Source organism: Panulirus ornatus, chromosome 62 (genome assembly GCF_036320965.1).
Source record: "Panulirus ornatus isolate Po-2019 chromosome 62, ASM3632096v1, whole genome shotgun sequence".
Lineage (NCBI taxonomy): Eukaryota > Metazoa > Arthropoda > Malacostraca > Decapoda > Palinuridae > Panulirus > Panulirus ornatus.
In genome coordinates, this window is record NC_092285.1 from 4,770,073 (window position 1) to 4,792,090 (window position 22,018).

General features: G+C 41.8%; 1 protein-coding gene across 1 annotated transcript in view; it reads left to right on the forward strand.

The window, feature by feature from the left end:
- LOC139745698 (uncharacterized) overlaps positions 1 to 22,018 on the forward strand; it is a 304,575-nt gene that overhangs the window by 275,917 nt on the left and 6,640 nt on the right. The window lies entirely within an intron of this gene.

A 22,018-nucleotide genomic window follows, 5' to 3' on the forward strand; every position in this document is an offset into this window, starting at 1 on the left:
GATGAAAGAGCTTGGGAAGTGAGTCAGTTGTTGTTCGCTGATGATACAGTGCTGGTGGATGATTCATGTAAGAAACTGCAGAAGCTGGTGACTGAGTTTGGTAAAGTGTGTGAAAGAAGAAAGTTAAGAGTAAATGTGAATAAGAGCAAGGTTATTAGGTACAGTAGGGTTGAGGGTCAAGTCAATTGGGAGGTAAGTTTGAATGGAGAAAAGCTGGAGGAAGTGAAGTGTTTTAGATATCTGGGAGTGGATCTGGCAGCGAATGGAACCATGGAAGCGGAAGTGAATCATAGGGTGGGGGAGGGGGCAAAAATTCTGGGTGCCTTGAAGAATGTTTGGAAGTCGAGAACATTATCTCGGAAAGCAAAAATGGGTATGTTTGAAGGAATAGTGGTTCCAACAATGTTGTATGGTTGCGAGGCGTGGGCTATCCCTGGGGATAGGGGATTAAGAATACTTCCCACGTATTCCCTGTGTGTCGTAGAAGGTGACTAAAAGGGGAGGGAGCGGGGGGCTGGAAATCCTCCCCTCTTTTTTTTTTTTTCCAAAAGAAGGAACAGAGGGGGCCAGGTGAGGATATTCCAAAAAAGGCCCAGTCCTCTGTTCTTAACGCTACCTCGCTAACACGGGAAATGGCGAATAGTTTAAAAGAAAAATATATATATATATATATATATATATATATATATATATATATATATATATATATATATATATATATATTATCCCTGGGGATAGGGGATTAAGAATACTTCCCACGTATTCCCTGCGTGTCGTAGAAGGCGACTAAAAGGGGAGGGAGCGGGGGGCTGGAAATCCTCCCCTCTCGTTTTTTTTTTAATTTTCCAAAAGAAGGAACAGAGGGGGCCAGGTGAGGATATTCCAAAAAAGGCCCAGTCCTCTGTTCCTAACGCTACCTGCTAACGCGGGAAATGGCGAATAGTTTAAAAGAAAAAGAAAGAAGAAAAAAAAAATATATATATATATATATATATATATATATATATATATATATATATATATATATATATATATATATATATATATTTTTTTTTTTTGCTTTGTCACTGTCTCCCGCGTTTGCGAGGTAGCGCAAGGAAACAGACGAAAGAAATGGCTCAACCCACCCCTGTACACATGTATATACATACGTCCACACACGCAAATATACATACCTACACAGCTTTCCATGGTTTACCCCAGACGCTTCACATGGCCTGATTCAATCCACTGACAGCACGTCAACCCCGGTATACCACATCGATCCAATTCACTCTATTCCTTGCACACCTTTCACCCTCCAGCATGTTCAGGCCCCAATCACTCAAAATCTTTTTCACTCCATCTTTCCACCTCCAATTTGGTCTCCCACTTCTCGTTCCCTCCACCTCAGACACATATATCCTCTTGGTCAATCTTTCCTCACTCATTCTCTCCATGTGCCCAAACCATTTCAAAACACCCTCTTCTGCTCTCTCAACCACACTCTTTTTATTACCACACATCTCTCTTACCCTGTTATTACTTACTCGATCAAACCACCTCACCCCACATATTGTCCTCAAACATCTCATTTCCAGCACATCCACCCTCCTCTGCACAACTCTATCCATAGCCCATGCCTCACAATCATATAACATTGTTGGAACCACTATTCCTTCAAACATACCCATTTTTGCTTTCTGAGATAATGTCCTTGACTTCCACACATTCCTCAACGCTCCCAGAACTTTCGCCCCCTACCCCACCCTATGATTCACTTCCGCTTCCATGGTTCCATCCACTGCCAAATCCACTCCCAGATATCTAAAACACTTCACTTCCTCCAGTTTTTCTCCATTCAAACTTACCTCCAAATTGACTTGTCCCTCAACCTACTGTACCTAATAACCTTGCTTTTATTCATAGTTACTCTCAGCCATCTTCTTTTACACACTTTACCAAACTCAGTCACCAGCTTCTGCAGTTTCTCACACGAATCAGCCACCAGCACTGTATCATCAGCGAACAACACTGACTCACTTTCCAAGCTTCTCATCCACAACAGACTGCATACTTGTGGATCAGGTGTTTGCTTTGAAGAATGTATGTGAGAAATACTTAGAAAAGCAAATGTATTTGTATGTAGCATTTATGGATCTGGAGAAGGCATATGATAGAGTTGATAGAGATGCTCTGTGGAAGGTACTAAGAATATATGGTGTGGGAGGCAAGTTGTTAGAAGCAGTGAAAAGTTTTTATCGAGGATGTAAGGCATGTGTACGTGTAGGAAGAGAGGAAAGTGATTGGTTCTCAGTGAATGTAGATATGTGGCAGGGGTGTGTGATATCTCCATGGTTGTTTAATTTGTTTATGGATGGGGTTGTTAGGGAGATGAATGCAAGACTTTTGGAAAGAGGGGCAAGTATGAAGTCTGTTGTGGATGAGAGAGCTTGGGAAGTGAGTCAGTTGTTGTTCGCTGATGATACAGCGCTGGTGGCTGATTCGTGTGAGAAACTGCAGAAGCTGGTGACTGAGTTTGGTAAAGTGTGTGAAAGAAGAAAGTTAAGAGTAAATGTGAATAAGAGAAAGGTTATTAGGTACAGTAGGGTTGAGGATCAAGTCAATTGGGAGGTAAGTTTGAATGGAGAAAAACTGGAGGAAGTAAAGTGTTTTAGATATCTGGGAGTGGATCTGGCAGCAGATGGAACCATGGAAGCGGAAGAGAATCATAGGGTGGGGGAGGGGGCGAAAATCCTGGGAGCCTTGAAGAATGTTTGGAAGTTGAGAACATTATCTCGGAAAGCAAAAATGGGTATGTTTGAAGGAATGGTGGTTCCAACAATGGTGTATGGTTGCGAGGCGTGGGCTATGGATAGAGTTGTGCGCAGGAGGGTGGATGTGCTGGAAATGAGATGTTTGAGGGCAATATGTGGTGTGAGGTGGTTTGATCGAGTAAGTAACGTAAGGGTAAGAGAGATGTGTGGAAATAAAAAGAGCGTGGTTGAGAGAGCAGAATAGGGTGTTTTGAAATGGTTTGGGCACATGGAGAGAATGAGTGAGGAAAGATTGACCAAGAGGATATATGTGTTGGAGGTGGAGGGAACGAGGAGAAGTGGGAGACCAAATTGGAGGTGGAAAGATGGAGTGAAAAAGATTTTGAGTGATAGGGGCCTGAACATGCAGGAGGGTGAAAGGCGGGCAAGGAAGAGTGAATTGGATCGATGTAGTATACTGGGGTCGATGTGCTGTCAATGGATTGAATCAGGGCATGTGAAGCGTCTGGGGTAAACCATGGAAAGTTCTGTGGGGCCTGGATGTGGAAAGGGAGCTGTGGTTTTGGTGCATTATGCATGACAGCTAGAGATTGAGTGTGAACGAATGGGGCCTTTGTGTCTTTTCCTAGCGCTACCTCGCACACATGAGGGGGGAGGGGTATGTTATTCCATGTGTGGCGAGGTGGCGATGGGAATGAATAAAGGCAGACAGGGTGAATTGTGTGCATGGGTATATATGTATGTGTCTGTGTGTGTATATATATGTGTACATTGAGATGTATAGGTATGTATATACATGTGTATGGGGGTGGGTTGGGCCATTTCTTTCGTCTGTTTCCTTGCGCTACCTCGCAAACGCAGGAGACAGTGACAAAGCAAAATAAATAAATAAATAATGTATGTATATTCATGTGTATGGGGGTGGGTTGGGCCATTTCTTTCGTATGTTTCCTTGCGCTACCTCGCAAATGTGGGAGACAGTGACAAAGCAAAATAATTATATATATATATATATATATATATATATATATATATATATATATATATATATATATATATATATATATATATTTTCTTTCTTTTTTTTTTTTTTTTGCTTTGTTGCTGTCTCCCGCATTTGCGAGGTAGCGCAAGGAAACAGACGAAAGAAATGGCCCAACCCACCCCCATACACATGTATATACATACGTCCACACATGCAAATATACATACCTACACAGCTTTCCATGGTTTACCCCAGATGCTTCACATGCCCTGATTCAATCCACTGACAGCACGTCAACCCCGGTATACCACATCGATCCAATTCACTCTATTCCTTGCCCTCCTTTCACCCTCCTGCATGTTCAGGCCCCGATCACACAAAATCTTTTTCACTCCATCTTTCCACCTCCAATTTGGTCTCCCACTTCTCCTCGTTCCCTCCACCTGCGACACATATATCCTCTTGGTCAATCTTTCCTCACTAATTCTCTCCATGTGCCCAAACCATTTCAAAACACCCTCTTCTGCTCTCTCAACCACGCTCTTTTTATTTCCACACATCTCTCTTACCCTTACGTTACTTACTCGATCAAACCACCTCACACCACACATTGTCCTCAAACATCTCATTTCCAGCACATCCATCCTCCTGCGCACAACTCTATGCATAGCCCACGCCTCGCAACCATACAACATTTTTGGAACCACTATTCCTTCAAACATACCTATTTTTGCTTTCCGAGATAATGTTCTCGACTTCCACACATTCTTCAAGGCTCCCAGGATTTTCGCCCCCTCCCCCACCCTATGATCCACTTCCGCTTCCATGGTTCCATCCGCTGCCAGATCCACTCCCAGATATCTAAAACACTTTACTTCCTCCAGTTTTTCTCCATTCAAACTTACCTCCTTATATATATGCGTGGATAGGGGAGAAAGAATACTTCCCACGTATTCCCTGCGTGTCGTAGAAGGCGACTAAAAGGGAAGGGAGCGGGGGCTGGAAATCCTCCCCTCTTGGTTTTTTTTTTTGTTTTTGTTTTTTCCCAAAAGAAGGGACAGAGAAGAGGGTCAGATGAGGATATTCCCTCAGAGGCCCAGTCCTCTGTTCTTAATGCTACCTCGCTAATGTGGGAAATGGCGAATAGTATGAAAGAAAAAAGAAATATATATATATATATATATATATATATATATTTTTTTTTTTTTTTTTTTTTTTTTTTTCAAACTATTCGCCAATTCCCGCATTAGCGAGGTAGCGTTAAGAACAGAGGACTGGGCCTTTTTCGGAATATCCTCACCTGGCCCCCTCTGTTCCTTCTTTTGGAAAATTAAAAAAAAACGAGAGGGGAGGATTTCCAGCCCCCCGCTCCCTCCCCTTTTAGTCGCCTTCTACGACACGCAGGGAATACGTGGGAAGTATTCTTAATCCCCTATCCCCAGGGATATATATATATATATATATATATATATATATATATATATATATATATATATATATATATATATATATATATATTATTAGAAAGGGTAGTAAGTGTTAGGATGAAGAAATAAGGTTATTAGTGAAAGAGAAGAGAGAGGCAGGAGGTAAAGAGAAAGGTGCAAGAGGTGAAAAAGAGGGCAAATGAGAGTTGGGGTGAGAGAGTATCATTAAATTTTAGGGGGAATAAAAAGAGGTGAATAAGATCAAGGTTATTAGGTACAGTAGGGTTGAGGGACAAGTCAATTGGGATGTAAGTATGAATAGAGAAAAACTGGAGGAAGTGAAGTGAAACTGGAGGAAGTGAAGATATCTGGGAGTGGATTTGGCAGGAGATGGAACCATGGAAGTGGAAGTGAGTCACAGGGTGGGGGAGGGGGCAAAAGTTCTGGGAGCGTTGAAAAATGTGTGGAAGGCTAGAAAATTATCTCAAAAAGCAAAAATGGGTATGTTTGAAGGAATAGTGGTTCCAATAATATTATATGGTTGCAAGGCATTATCTTGGAAAGCAAAAATGGGTATTTTTGAAGGAATGGTGGTTCCAACAATGTTATATGGTTGCGAGGCATGGGCTATAGATAAAGTTGTGCGGAGGAGGGTGGATGTGTTGGAAATGAGATGTTTGAGGACAATATGTGTGGGAGGTGCTTTGATCGAGTAAGTATTGAAAGGGTAAGAGAGATGTGTGGTAATAAAAAGAGTGTGGTTGAGAGAGCAGAAGAGGGTGTTTTGAAATGGTTTGGTCACATGGAGAGAATGAGTGAGGAAAGATTGACCAAGAGGATATATGTGTCAGAGGTGGAGGGAACGAGGAGAAGTGGGAGACCAAATTGGAGGTGGAAAGATAGAGTGAAAAGATTTTGAGCGATCAGGGCCTGAACATGCAGGAGGGTGAAAGGTGTGCAAGGAATAGAGTGAATTGGAACGATGTGGTGTACTGGGGTTGACATGATGTCAATGGATTGAACCAGGGCATGTGAAGCATCTGGGGTAAACCATGAAAAGTTTTGTGGGCCTGGATGTGGAAAGGGAGCTGTGGTTTTGGTGCATTATGCACTACAGCTAGAGACTGAGTGTGAACGAATGTGGCCTTTGTTTTCTTTTCCTAGCGCTACCTCGTACACAAGCGGGGTGGGGAGGCGATTGTCATTTCATGTGTGGGAGGGTGGCGATGGGAATGAATAAAAGCAGCAAGTATGAATTATGTACATGTGTATATATGTATATGTCTGTGTATGTATATATGTATGTATACATTGAAATGTATAGGTATGTATATGTGCGTATGTGGACATGTATGTATATGCATGTGTATGTGGGTGGGTTGGGCCATTCTTTCGTTTGTTTCCTTGCGCTACCTCGCTAACGCAGGAGACAGCGATAAAGTATAATAAAGCATAATATTCTTTTTAGTGCTTATGTATCTGGCCACGATATGGAAGATAATTAGAGGCTAGTGTTTTGGGAGTAACTGAGTGAGTGGATCAGCAGTTTTGATGTAAGAGACCGGGTATTACTGGTAGGTGATCTAAATGGGAAGGTGAGTAATGTTGCAGTTGAGGGCATAATTAGGGGCATTGAGTATTCAGCAAAGTAAATGGAAGTGATGACCAGCTTGTAGAATTGTGTGGGAATACTTGGTATAAGAAGAGGGACGTAAACATGTGAGAATGAAAGATGGTCATTGAGCATTACATAATAACTGATAGCTGTGCACAAGAGACTTTTGGATATGAGTGTGCTGAGAGGGGCAGTTGTTGGAATGTGTTGGTAAGGATTACATACTAACTGATGGCACATTTTCATCCAAAAGTCTCTCTTTTGCACGGCTTAGAGTCGCAGCTGGTGGGATGTGAAGATGAGGGTGATGATTTGTGAAGGTATTTAGGAAAGGGAAAATGTTATGAAGGGGGCCAAGTGAGAATATTCCCTCAAAGGCTCTCACTCCTGTGTTTTTAATGCTACCTCGCTAATGCAGGAAATGGCAAATAGTATGAAAAAACAAATACAGAGAGAGAGAGAGAAAGACTGAATGTGAACAAATGCAGCCTTTGTTGTCTTTTCCTAGCACTACTTCGCTAGCACGCGGGGGAGGGGGTGCCATTCCATATGTGGTGGGGTGGCGGCAGGAATGAATGAAGGCAGCATGTTTGAATATGTATATGTCTGTGTATGTTTATGTATGTATACACTGAAATGTATAGGTATGTATATGTGCTTGTGTGGGTGTTTATGTATATGCATGTGTATGTGGGTGGGTTGGGCCATTATTTCTTCTGTTTCCTTGCGCTACCTCACTAACGCAAGAGACGGCAAGAAAGTATATTAAATAAATGATAAGAATATCCCTGGGGATAAGGAAGAAAGAATACTTCCCACACATTTCCCTCATGTTGTGGAAGGCAACTAAAATGGATGGGAGTGGGGGGCTAAAAACCCTCCCCTCCTTGTATTTTAACCTTTTAAAAGGGGAAACAGAAGAAGGAGTCATGTGGAGAGTGCTCATCCTCCTCGAAGGCTCACACTCGGGTGTCTGAATGTGTGTGGATGTAACCAAGATGAAAAAAAAAGGAAAGATAAGTAATTTGTTTGAGGAAAGGAACCTGGATGTTTTGGCTCTGACTGAAACGAAGCTCAAGGGGAAAGGGGATGAGTGGTTTGGGAATGTCTTGGGAGTAAAGTCAGGGGTTGGTGAGAGGACAGGAGCAAAGGAAGGAGTAGCACTACCTGAAGCAGGAGTTGTGGGAAAATATGATAGAGTTTAAGAAAGTAAACTCTGGATTGATATGGATAAAAGTGAAAGTGGATGGAGAGAGATGGGTGATTATTGGTGCATATGCACCTGGTCATGAGAAGAAAAATCATGAGAGGTGAGAGGCAAGTGTTTGGGAGCAGCTGAGTGAGTGTGTTAGCAGCTTTGATGCATGAGACTGGGTTTTAGTGATGGGTGATTTGAAAGCAAAGATGAATAATGTGGCAGTTGAGGGTATAATTGGTGTACATGGGATGTTCAGTGTTATAAATGGAAATAGTGAAGAGCTTGCAGATTTGTGTGCTGAAAAGGGACTGGTGATTGGGGATACCTGATTTAAAAAGAGATATACATAAGTATACGTATGTAAGTAAGAGAGATGGCCAGAGAGTGTTATTGAATTACATGTTAATTGGTAGGCGTGTGAAACAAAGACTTTTAAATGTGAATGTGCTGAGAGAGGCAACTGGAGGGATATCTGATCATTATCTTGTGGAGGCAAAGGTAAAGATTTGTAGAGGCTTCCAGAAAAGGAGAGAAAAAGTTGGGGTGAAGCGGGTGGTGAGAGTAAGTGAGCTTGGAAAGGAGACTTGTGTGAGGAAGTACGAGGAGAGATTGAGTGCAGAATGGAAAAAGGTGAGAGCAAATGATGTAAGGGGAGTGGGGAAGAAATGGGATTTATTTTGGGAAGCTGTGATGGCTTCCACAAAAGATGCCTGTGGCATGAGAAAGGTGGGAAGTGGGCAGATTAGAAAGGGTAGTGAGTGGTGGTATGAAAAAGTAAGATTGTTAGTGAAAGAGGAGAAGGAGGCATTTGGATGATTTTGCAGGTATATAGTGCAAATGACTGGGAGATGTATAAAAGAAAGAGGCAGGAGGTCAAGAGAAAGGTGCAAGAGGTGAAAAAGAGAGTTGGGGCGAGAGTATCATTAAATTTTAGGGAGAATAGAAAGATGTTTTGGAAGGAGGTAAATAAAGTGCATAAGACAAGAAAACAAATAGGAACATCGGTGAAGGGGGCTAATGGGGAGGTAATAACAAGTAGTGGTGACGTGAGAAGGAGATGGAGTGAGTATTTTGAAGGTCTGTTGAATGTGTCTGATGATAGAGTGGCAGATATAGGGTGTTTTGGTCGAGTTGGTGCGAAGTGAGAGGGTAAGAGAGTGGTTTGGTAAACAGAGAAGAGGTAGTGAAAGCTTTACGGGAGATGAAAGCCGGCAAGGTTTGGATGGTATTGCAGTGGAATTTATTAAAAAAGGGGGTGACTGTGTTGTTGACTGGTTGGTAAGGATATTCAATGTATGTGTGCTTCATGGTGAAGGGCCTGAGGATTGGTAGAATGCATGCATAGTTCCACTGTACAAAGGCAAAGGGGATAAAGGTGAGTGTAGGGGAGTCACAGGGTGGGGGAGAAGGTGAAGGTTCTGGGAGCGTTGAGGAATGTGTGGAAGGCGAGAATGTAATCTCGGAGAGCAAAAATGGGTATGTTTGAGGGAATAGTGGTTCCAACAATGTTATATGATTGTAAGGCATGGGCTATAGGTAGGGTTGTGCAGAGGAGGGTGCATGTGTTTGAAATGAGATGTTTGAGTGTGGTTGGGAGAGCAGAAGAGGGTGTATTGAAATGGTTTGGTCACATGGAGAGAATGAGTGAGGAAAGATTGACAAAGAGGATATATGTGTTGGAGGTGGAGGGAACGAGGAGATGTGGGAGACCAAATTGGAGGTGGAAGGATGGAGTGAAAAAGAATTTGAATGATTGGGGCCTGAACATACAGGAGGGTGAAAGGCATGCTAGGAATAGTGTGAATTGGAACGATGTGGTATACCGGGGTTGACTTGCTGTCACTGGATTGTACAGGAGGGTGAAAGGCATACTAGGAATAGTGTGAATTGGAACGATGTGGTATACCGGGGTTGACTTGCTGTCACTGGATTGAACCAGAGCATGAGAAGCATCTGGGGTGAGCCATGGAAAGTTTTGTGAGGCCTGGATGTGAAAAGGGAGCTGTGGTTTTGGTGCATTACACATGACAGCTAGAGATTGAGTGTGAATGAATGTGGCCTTTGTACTTTTTCTTACTACCTCGCACTTGTGCTGGGGAAAAGGGGTACCATTTTATGTGTGGCAGGGTGGCGATGGGAATGGATGAAGGCAGAAAGTTTGAATATGTATATATGTATATGTCTGTGTATGTATATGTATGTATACATTGAAATTTATAGGTATGTATATGTGCATGTGTGGGCATTTATGTATATACATGTGTATATACATACACAAGTACCTATTCATACATGCTGCCATCATCCATTCCCGCCGTCATCCCACCACACATGAAAGAAATTTTATATATATATGGATTGAACCAGGGCATGTGAAGCATCTGGGGTAAACCATGGAAAGTTTTGTAGGGCCTGGATGTGTAAAGGGAGCTGTGGCTTCGGTGCATTACACAAGACAGCTAGAGACTGAGTGTGAATGTGAACAAATATGGCCTTTGTTGTCTTTTCCTGGCGCTACCTCGTGCGCACGCTGGGGGAGTGGGGTGCAATTTCATGCGTGGTGGGGTGGCAACGGGAATGGATGGGGGCAGCAAGTATGAGTGTGTACATGTGTATATATGTATATGTCTGTGTATGTATATATATGTATACATGGAAATGTATAGTTATGTATAGGTATGTATATGTGTATGTGGGTGGGTTGGGCCATTCTTTCATCTGTTTCCTTGCACTGCCTCGCTAACATGGGCGACAAAGTATGAGGAAATATAAATAAATTTATTTTTCATACATATTTGTCATTTCCTGTGGTAGCGAGGTAGCATTAAGAACAGAGAATTAGCCCTTAGAGTGAACATCCTTACTTGGCCCCCTTGTCTGTTCCTTTTTTTTGGGGGGCGGGGTTTCCAGCCCCTGCATTCCCTCCCCTTTTAGTTGCCTTCTATGACAAGCAGGAACACATGTTGATATGATAATCACACTAGTCTGTGTGGTAAAATTGCATTTCAGTAGGAGTTCAGATAAGATTCAGTGACATTATGGGTAGCATAATCAGATGAGGGGTAGAATGTGAATGGGTTGATAAGGTTTACAGGTTGATTGTTTTCTTGCCATTGCTTAGCGAAAGTATTCCTGTGGTCACCTATGTGTTCTGAATAACTGTGTCTTAATTGCTAATACTAAGAACTTTAATTTATTAAACAAATCATTATGAAAGAATTATCAAGACATGATAACATAAGAGTAGTTGACCACACATCTTGCTATACAGGCCAATCTTCCCCACACAACCCCATTTAACCACAAGGTATCCCCCATTTTCCCTTTAACGGTCAGGCCTCTGTGTACCTTGTATGGCGGTACCAGAATGAACACACCCTTGGGCTGGTGTTGAGATTTAAAAACTTCATTAATTGTTTGCACCTGATGAAGCGGATTGTCTCCATGAAACATATAGTGTGCCATGTATTGAAAAATCCATAAAATTACCTGAACTACTGAATTGTGCATGCACCTTCATAAATATCATCAAGGACTAGTGTGATCATATCATTAATTCAGGATCATGATGGAGTTCTCACCTGACAACACCCAAGACTACCCACCACTCATCAGACATTAGTAAGTACTTCCATGCTTACCTCTCTGCTAACACCAAGAAGTTATAACATAAATTCCTACAAGAATGCCTTAGGAACAAAATAATACCATGCACCCTAATCATAGGTTCCATCCTTAACAAAAAAAACAATTTCCATTTAGGAGAACAGAGCATGAAATATTTCTACAGCACAATGCAAATACTGACTCTAACCTGACCTTTTACAAAATAAGAAATGCAAAAAGAGAAAATTCTACCACCTGTTCTGACCCAGTCAAGAAGACATCTGAAAAACCAGGACTTTATTCAAGTTTATGGGCAAAAGCATCAAACCCAGATAAGAACATTATTAATCTTTCGTCCTATTCCCTATCCCAGAATGATAAACTTGCTCAAGGATTTGGATTCTCTTTTTCTTTTAAATTTATTGATGCTCTTTGTGTGAATATTTAGTATCTAACAAAACCCACTAATAACTCCACACAGGAATTTGATTTCTTATCTGGTTCAACTAAGTGCCTTGGCCAAAGATAACATTCCAATCAGGCCTAATGGCCTTCCTCATAGGTTGATGGCTGTAAAACTCAACAACACACACACACACAACATTCCAAGTCTAGTGACATGCCACATAGGTTTCAGAAAGCCATTGAAAATCTTGGGAAAAATGTTGTTCATATTACAAAAGCAGATAAAACTAGTCACTTCAGGATCTTTTAAATGAAAGTGAAATGTATGAAAGATAAGCATCCAATCTCCTTAGTAATAAAGTAAAGACCTACAATTCCAGACTCAACTTATTGTTAAATAAGCACCAGTATATTTTGCAGTCAGTATGAATGGTTAACCCATCTTCCCTGTAATATGATCTATATCTCGCAAAGATGGATTTCACTGTAGACCAGTTATCTCCTCTATTAATTCTATTATAAATAGTTTAGATTTGACAAGGCTATGGACGTTACTTTTCCTGAACATAAACTTGTTAGTTTTGTTGTGAGTACCCTATCCTCTAAAATCCACATTCAAGAAACCATCACCTAACTGAGGAGGAAATTACCTAATCTCAGTCTCACCTTACCCCTGCCCATACAAAGTTTAACTGACAATAGAAATTTGTGTTTCCAGTAATGTTTTCCAAGATGCTGAAGGTAATTTTTATACACAGAAATTTGGTCTAGTCATAAAAAATCCCCTTAGTCCCACAATTGTGATGTTTTCTTGAATGAATTAAATAACATTCATCCCACTATCTAATTCAAGATTGAATAGGAAAAAAGTGAATTGCCATTTTTATTGTGATGTGTTGATAAGGAATCTAACTACTTATCCTTTGAGGTCTACAGGAAGCCTACTGACAATGAGAACTATATTTATAATTTTTCATTATATGATCCTTCTGTAAAAACATCTGTAGTTACATCTGTTTTTAAGAGCATTACAGATATTTGACCCCCACAAGTCTGGAAGATGAATGTAATCGTATAAGACATACCTTTAGGAAGTTATGTTATCCTAAGTGGTTTGTGAACAAGGCTTACTGGAAAGCCAGGAAAACATTTAATGCATTTAGTAACAATGATATGAAAAAGGATGATAGGTATAAATGTGTGATGTGGCCCTATTCTCCTAACTTAGCCAATGTAAGACAGGTTTAACTAAAAACAGTGCCCTTAATGTTTATGCTGTCAAATGTAAGGCATGTAAAAATGGATACATTGGCCAGATAGGTAAAACAGTAACAGAAATATGCTGCTGGCACAGTCATTAAGTAAGCAGAGGTGACCATGGGAATGTTGTCACTAGCATTTGCTAGAAAATGATCACAATGTCCCTCTCATCTGATTATGCTACCCATAACATCATTGAATCTGTCTTAATTGTTATTACTAAGAACTTTAATTTGTCTCCATGTAACTTTAAAGCGCATTCTAATATCAACCAAATCATTAGGAAAGAATTATCAAGACACTATAACTAAAGATGAGTAGTTAAACAAAGATCTAGCCACCCAAGCCAACCACCCCCAACACAACCCTCCTTAACCACAAGGCACCCCCAACTTTCTCTTTGTGGGTCAGTACATGGCAGAAACAGGATGAATAAAGCTATGTGCTGACACTGGGATTTAAAAACTTTATGTAAGGCATGTGTACGTGTAGGAAGAGAGGAAAGTGATTGGTTGTCAGTGAATGTAGGTTTGCGGCAGGGATGTGTGATGTCTCCATGGTTGTTTAATTTGTTTATGGATGGGGTTGTAAGGGAGGTAAATGCAAGAGTCCTGGAAAGAGGGGCAGGTGTGGGGTCTGTTGGGGATGAGAGAGCTTGGGAGGTGAGTCAGTTGTTGTTCGCTGATGATACAGCGCTGGTGGCTGATTCGTGTGAGAAACTGCAGAAGCTGGTGACTGAGTTTGGTAAAGTGTGTGGAAGAAGAAAGTTGAGAGTGGGTGTGAATGGGAGCAGGGTTGTTAGGTACAGTAGGGTTGAGGGTCAAGTCAATTGGGAGGTGAGTTTGAATGGAGAAAAGCTGGAGGAAGTGAAGTGTTTTGGATATCTGGGAGTGGATCTGTCAGCGGATGGAACCATGGAAGCGGAAGTGGATCATAGGGTGGGGGAGGGGGCGAAAATTTTGGGAGCCTTGAAAAATGTGTGGAAGTCGAGAACATTATCTCGGAAAGCAAAAATGGGTATGTTTGAGGGAATAGTGGTTCCAACAATGTTGTATGGTTGCGAGGCGTGGGCTATGGATAGAGATGTGCGCAGGAGGATGGATGTGCTGGAAATGAGATGTTTGAGGACAATGTGTGGTGTGAGGTGGTTTGATCGAGTAAGTAACGTAAGGGTAAGAGAGATGTGTGGAAATAAAAAGAGCGTGGTTGAGAGAGCAGAAGAGGGTGTTTTGAAATGGTTTGGGCACATGGAGAGAATGAGTGAGGAGAGATTGACCAAGAGGATATATGTGTCGGAGGTGGAGGGAACGAGGAGAAGAGGGAGACCAAATTGGAGGTGGAAAGATGGAGTGAAAAAGATTTTGTGTGATCGGGGCCTGAACATGCAGGAGGGTGAAAGGAGGGCAAGAAATAGAGTGAATTGGAGTCATGTGGTATACCGGGGTTGACGTGCTGTCAGTGGATTGAAGCAAGGCATGTGAAGCGTCTGGGGTAAACCATGGAAAGCTGTGTAGGTATGTATATTTGCGTGTGTGGACGTGTGTATGTACATGTGTATGGGGGGGGGTTGGGCCATTTCTTTCGTCTGTTTCCTTGCGCTACCTCGCAAACGCGGGAAACAGCGACAAAGTATTAAAAAAAAAAAAAAAAAAAAAAAAAAAAAAAAAAAAAATGAATTGTTTGCACCTGATGTGGTGGATTGTCTCCATAAAACATGCAGTGCACTGTGTATTGAAAAATACACCTTAAATGAAAATATCTGAACTTTCAAAGTGCTATTTCACCCTCATATATGTATATATATTATTTATTTTTTTTATTTTGATTTGTCGCTGTCTCCCGCGTTTGCGAGGTAGCGCAAGGAAACAGACGAAAGAAATGGCCCAACCCACCCCCATACACAATGTATATACATACACGTCCACACACGCAAATATACATACCTATACATCTCAATGTACACATATATATATATACACACACAGACATACATATATACCCATGCACACAATTCACACTGTCTGCCTTTATTCATTCCCATCGCCACCTTGCCACACATGGAATACCATCCCCCTCCCCCCTCATGTGTGTGAGGTAGCACTAGGAAAAGACAACAAAGGCCCCATTCGTTCACACTCAATCTCTAGCTGTCATGCAATAATGCCCGAAACCACAGCTCCCTTTCCACATCCAGGCCCCACACTTCACATGCCCTGATTCAATCCACTGACAGCACGTCAACCCCGGTATACCACATCAATCCAATTCACTCTATTCCTTGCCCTCCTTTCACCCTCCTGCATGTTCAGGCCCTGATCACACAAAATCTTTTTCACTCCATCTTTTCACCTCCAATTTGGTCTCCCACTTCTCCTCGTTCCCTCCACCTCCGACACATATATCCTCTTGGTCAATCTTTCCTCACTCATTCTCTCCATGTGCCCAAACCATTTCAAAACACCCTCTTCTGCTCTCTCAACCACGCTCTTTTTATTTCCACACATCTCTCTTACCCTTACATTACTTACTCGATCAAACCACCTCACACCACATATTGTCCTCAAACATCTCATTTCCAGCACATCCACCCTCCTGCGCACAACTCTATCCATAGCCCACGCCTCGCAACCATACAACATTGTTGGAACCACTATTCCTTCAAACATAGCCATTTTTGCTTTCCGAGATAATGTTCTCGACTTCCACACATTCTTCAAGGCTCCCAGGATTTTCGCCCCCTCCCCCACCCTATGATTCACTTCCGCTTCCATGGTTCCATCCGCTGCCAGATCCACTCCCAGATATCTAAAACACTTTACTTCCTCCAGTTTTTCTCCATTCAAACTTACCTCCCAATTGACTTGACCCTCAACCCTACTGTACCTAATAACCTTGCTGTTATTCACATTTACTCTCTCTCTCTCTATATATATATATATATATATATATATATATATATATATATATATATATATATATATATATTATCCCTGGGGATAGGGGAGAAAGAATACTTCCCACGTATTCCCTGCGTGTCGTAGAAGGCGACTAAAGGGAAGGGAGCGGGGGGCTGGAAATCCTCCCCTCTCGTTTTTTTTTTTTTTTCCAAAAGAAGGAACAGAGAAGGGGGTCAGGTGAGGATACTCCCTCAAAGGCCCAGTCCTTTGTTCTTAATGCTACCTCGCTATCGCGGGAAATGGCGAATAGTATGAAAAAAAAAAATATATATATATATATATATATATATATATATATATATATATATATATATATATATGTGTGTGTGTGTGTGTGTGTGTATGTGTGTGTGTTATCCCTGGGGATAGGGAAGAAAGAATACTTCCCACGCATTCCCTGTGTGTCGTAGAAAGTGAATAAAAGGGAAGGGAGCGGGGGGCTGCAAATCCTCCCCTTTTTTTTTCTTTTTCAAAACAAGGAACAGAGAAGGGGGCCAGGTGAGGATATTCCCTCAAAGGCCCAGTCCTCTGTTCTTAACACTACCTCACTAATGTGGGAAATGGTGAATAATATGAAAAGATATATATATATTATTTATTTATTTATTTTGCTTTGTCGCTGTCTCCCGCATTGGCGAGGTAGCGCAAGGAAACAGACGAAACAATGGCCCAACCCACCCACATACACGTGTGTATACATACACGTCCACACACGCAAATATACATACCTATACATCTCAGCATATACATATATATACACACACAGACATATACATATATACACATGTACATAATTCATACTGTCTGCCTTTATTCATTCCCATTGCAACCCCACCACACATGAAATGATAACCCCCTCCCCCTCATGTGCACGAGGTAGCGCTAGGAAAAGAACAAAGGCTGCATTCATTCACACTCAGTCTCTAGCTGTCATGTAATAATGCACCGAAACCACAGCTCCATTTCCACATCTAGGCCCCACAGAACTTTCCATGGTTTACCCCAGACGCTTCACATGCCCTGGTTCAATCCATTAACAGCACATCGACCCCAGGTATACCACATCGTTCCAATTCACTCTATTCCTTGCACGCCTTTCACCCACCTGTATGTTCAGGCCCTGATCACTCAAAATCTTTTTCACTCCATCTTTCCACCTCCAATTTGTTCTCCCACTTCTTGTTCCCTCCACCTCAGACACATATATCCTCTTGGTCAATCATTCCTCACTCATTCTCTCCATGTAACCAAACCATTTCAAAACACCCTCTTCTGCTTTTTCAACCACACTCTTTTTATTACCTCACATCTCTCTTACCGTATTATTACTTACTCGATCAAACCACCTCACACCACATATTGTCCTCAAACATCTCATTTCCAGCACATCCACCCTCCTCTGCACATGCCTCACAACCATACAACATTGTTGGAACCACTATTCCTTCAAACATACCCATTTTTGCTTTCCATGATAACATTCTTGACTTCCACACATTTTTCAACACTCCCAGAACTTTCGCCCCCTCCTCCACCCTATGATTCACTTCCGCTTCCATGGTTACAGCCGCTGCCAAATCCACTCCCAGATATCTAAAACACTTCACTTCCTCGTTTTTCTCCATTCAAAATTACCTCCTAATTGACTTGTCCCTCAACCCTACTATACCTAATAACCTTGCTCTTGTTCACATTTACTCTCAGCTTTCTTATTTCACACACTTTACCAAACACAGTCACCAGCTTCTGCAGTTTCTCACATGAATCAGCCACCAGTGCTGTATCATCAGTGAACAACAACTGACTCACTTCCCAAGCTCTCTCATCCACAACAAACTGCATACTTGCTCCTCTTTCCAAAACTCTTGCATTCACCTCCCTAACAGCTCCATCCATAAACAAATTAAACAAACATGGAGACATCGTGCACCCCTGCCGCAAACCAACATTCACTGAGAACCAATCACTTTCCTCTCTTCCTACTCATACACACATGCCTTACATCCTCAATAAAAACTTTTCACTGCTTCTAGCAACTTGCCTCCCACACCATATATTCTTAATACCTTCTCCAGAGCCATAAATGCTACATACAAATCTATTTGCTTCTCTAAGTATTTCTCACATACATTCTTCAAAGAAAACACCTGATCCACACATCCTCTACCACTTCTGAAACCCAATCTGATGCTCTGTGCATGCCTTTGGGAATGTCTTGGGAGTAAAGTCAGGGGTTAGTGAGAGGACAAGAGCAAGGGAAGGAGTAGCACTACTCCTGAAACAGGAGTGGTGGGAGTATGTGATTGAGTGTAAGAAAGTAAACTCTAGATTCATATGGGTAAAACTGAAAGTGGGTGGAAAGAGATGGGTGATTATTGGTGCATATGCACCTGGGCATGAGAAGAAAGATCATGAGAGGCAAGTGTTGTGGAAGCAGCTGAGTGAGTGTATTAGTAGTTTTGATGCACAAGACCGGGTTATAGTGATGGGTGATTTGAATGCAAAGGTGAATGTGGTAGTTGAGGGAATAATTGGTGTACATACATGGGGTGTTCAGTGTTGCAAATGGAAATGGTCAAGAGCTTGTAGATTTATGTGCTGAAAAAGGATTGGTGATTGGGAATACCTGGTTTAAAAAGAGAGATATACATAAGTATACGTATGTAAGTAGGAGAGATGGCCAGAGAGCATTATTGGATTATGTGTTAATTGATAGGCGTGCAAAAGAGAGACTTTTGGATGTTGATGTGCTAAGAGGTGCAACTGGAGGGATGTCTGATCATTATCTTGTGGAGGCGAAGGTGAAGATTTGTAGAGGTTTTCAGAAAAGAAGAATGTTGGGGTAAAGAGAGTGGTGAGAGTAAGTGAGCTTGGGAAGGAGACTTGTGTGAGGAAGTACCAGGAGACTCTGACTACAGAATGGAAAAAGAAGAGAACAAAGGAAGTAAGGGGAGTGGGGAAGGAATGGGATGTATTTAGGGAAGCAGTGATGGCTTGTGCAAAAGATGCTTGTGGCATGAGAAGCATGGGAGGTGGGCAGAATAGAAAGGGTAGTGAGTGGTGGGATGAAGAAGAAAGATTATTAGTGAAAGAGATGAGAGAGGCATCTGGATGATTTTTGCAGGGAAATAATGCAAATGAGTGGGATATGTATAAAAGAAAGAGGCAGGAGGTCAAGAGAAAGGTGCAAGAGGGCAAATGAGAGTTGGGGTGAGAGATTATCCTATGTGTTCAGGCCCCAATCCTTCAAAATCTTTTTTCACTCCATCCTTCCACCTCCTGTTTGGTCTCCCGCTTCTCCCTCTTCCCTCCACTTCTGACACATAATATCCTCTTTGTCAATCTTTCCTCACTCATTCTTTCCACGTGTCCAAACTATTTCAACACACCCTCTTCTGTTCTCTCAGCCACACACTTTTTATTGCCACACATCTCTCTTACCTTTTCATTACTTACTTGATCAAACCATCTCACACCACATATTGTCCTAAAAAATTTCATTTCCAACACATCCACCCTCCTCCACACAACCCTATCTATAGCCCATGCCTCGCAACCATATAACATTGTTGGAATCATTAATCCTTCAAACATACCCACTATTTACTCTCAGAGATAACGTTCTTGCCTTCCACACTTATTATTATTATTATACTTTGTCGCTGTCTCATGCATTAGTGAGGTAGCACAAGGAAACAGATGAAAGAATGGCCCAACCCACCCACATATGCATGTATATACATAAACCCCCACACACGCACATATACATACCTATACATTTCAACATATAAATACTTATTCATACCTGCTGCCTTCATCCATTCCTGTCGCCATCCCGCCACACATGAAGTGGCACCCCCCTGGCCCCACGCACGTGTGAGGTAGTGCTAGGAAAAGACAACAAAGGCCACATTCTTTCACACTCGGTCTCTAGATGTCATGTATAATGCACCGAAACCACTGATCCCTTTCTAAATCCAGGCACCACAAAACTTTCCATGGTTTACCCCAGATGTTTCACATGCCCTGGTTCAATCCACTGACAGCACGTCGATCCCGGTATACCACATCATTCCAATTCACTCTATTCCATGCACACCTTTCACCGTCCTGTATGTTCAGACCCTGATCGCTCAAAATCTTTTTCACTCAATCCTTCCACCTTGAATTTGGTCTCCCACTTTTTGTTCCCTCCACCTCTGACATATATATCCTCTTTGTCAATCTTTCTGCATTCATTCTCTCCATGTGATCAAACCATTTCAATACACCCTCTTCTGCTCTCTCAACCACACTGTTTTTATTACCACACATCTCTATTACCCTTTCATTACTTACTCGATCAAACCACCTCACACCACATATTGTTCTCAAACATCTCATTTCCAACACATCCACCCTCCTCCGCACAACCTTATCTATAGACCATGCCTTGCAACCATATAACATTTTTGAATCACTATTCCTTCAAACATACCCATTTTTTGCTCTCTGAGATAATGTTCTCACCATCCACACATTCTTCAACACTCCCAGAACCTTCGCCCCAACCCCCCCTGTGATTCATTTCTGCTTCCATCCACTGCTAAATCCACTCCCAGATATCTTAAATACTTCACTTCCTCTTGTTTTTCTCCATTCAAACTTATCTTGCTCTTATTCAAATTTACTACCAAACTTAGTCACCAACTTCTGCAATTTCTCACCCAAATCAGCCACCAGCACTGTATCATCAGCAAACAACAACTGACTCACTTCCCAAGCCCTCTCATCCACAACAGACTGCATACTTAACCCTCTCTCCAAAACTCTTGCATTCACCTCCCTAACCACCCCATCCACAAACAACTTTCTTCTCTTCCTACTCATACACAGGCTTTACATCCTTGATAAAAACTTTTCACTGCTTCTAGAAACTTACTTCCCACACCATATACTGTATCACCTCTGTCATATGCCTTCTCCAGATCCATAAAAGCAACACAGAAATCCATCTGTTTTTCTAAGTATTTCTCGCATACATTCTTCAAAGCAAACACCTGATCCACACTTACTCTACCACTTCTGAAACCACACTGCTCTTCCTCAATCTGATGTTCTGTACATGCCTTCACCCTCTCAATCAATACCGTCCCATATAATTTCCCAGGAATACTCAACAAAATTATACCTCTGTAATTTGAATACTCACCTTTATCCCCATTGCCTTTATATTATATAATGGCACAATGCATGCATTCTGCCAATTCTCAGGTACTTCACCATGAACTATACATACATTGAATATCCTTACCAGCTAGTCAACCCCCTTTTCTAATAAATTCCACTGCAATACCATCCAAACCCGCCGCCCTCCCAACTTTAATCTTCCGCAATGCTTTCACTACCTCTTCTTTGTTCACCAAACCATTCTCCCAGACCCTCTCATTTTGCACACCACCTCAACCAAAACACCTTATATCTGCCACTCTGTCATCAAACATTCAACAAAATACTTCAAAATACTCTCTGTCTCACTTCACCATTTGCCCCCTTCACCAAAACTCCCATTTGTTCTCTTGTCTTATGCACTTTATTTACCTCCTCCCAAAACATCTTTTTATTCTCCCTAAAATTTAATGATACTCTCTCACCCCAAATCTCATTTGCCCTCTTTTTCACCTCTTGCACCTTTCTCTTGACCTCCTGCCTCTTTCTTTTATACAACTCCTAGTCATTCGCACTACATCCCTGCAGAAATCGTCCAAACGCCTCTCTCTTCTCTTTCACTAACAATCTTACTTTTTCATCCCACTACTCGCTACCCTTT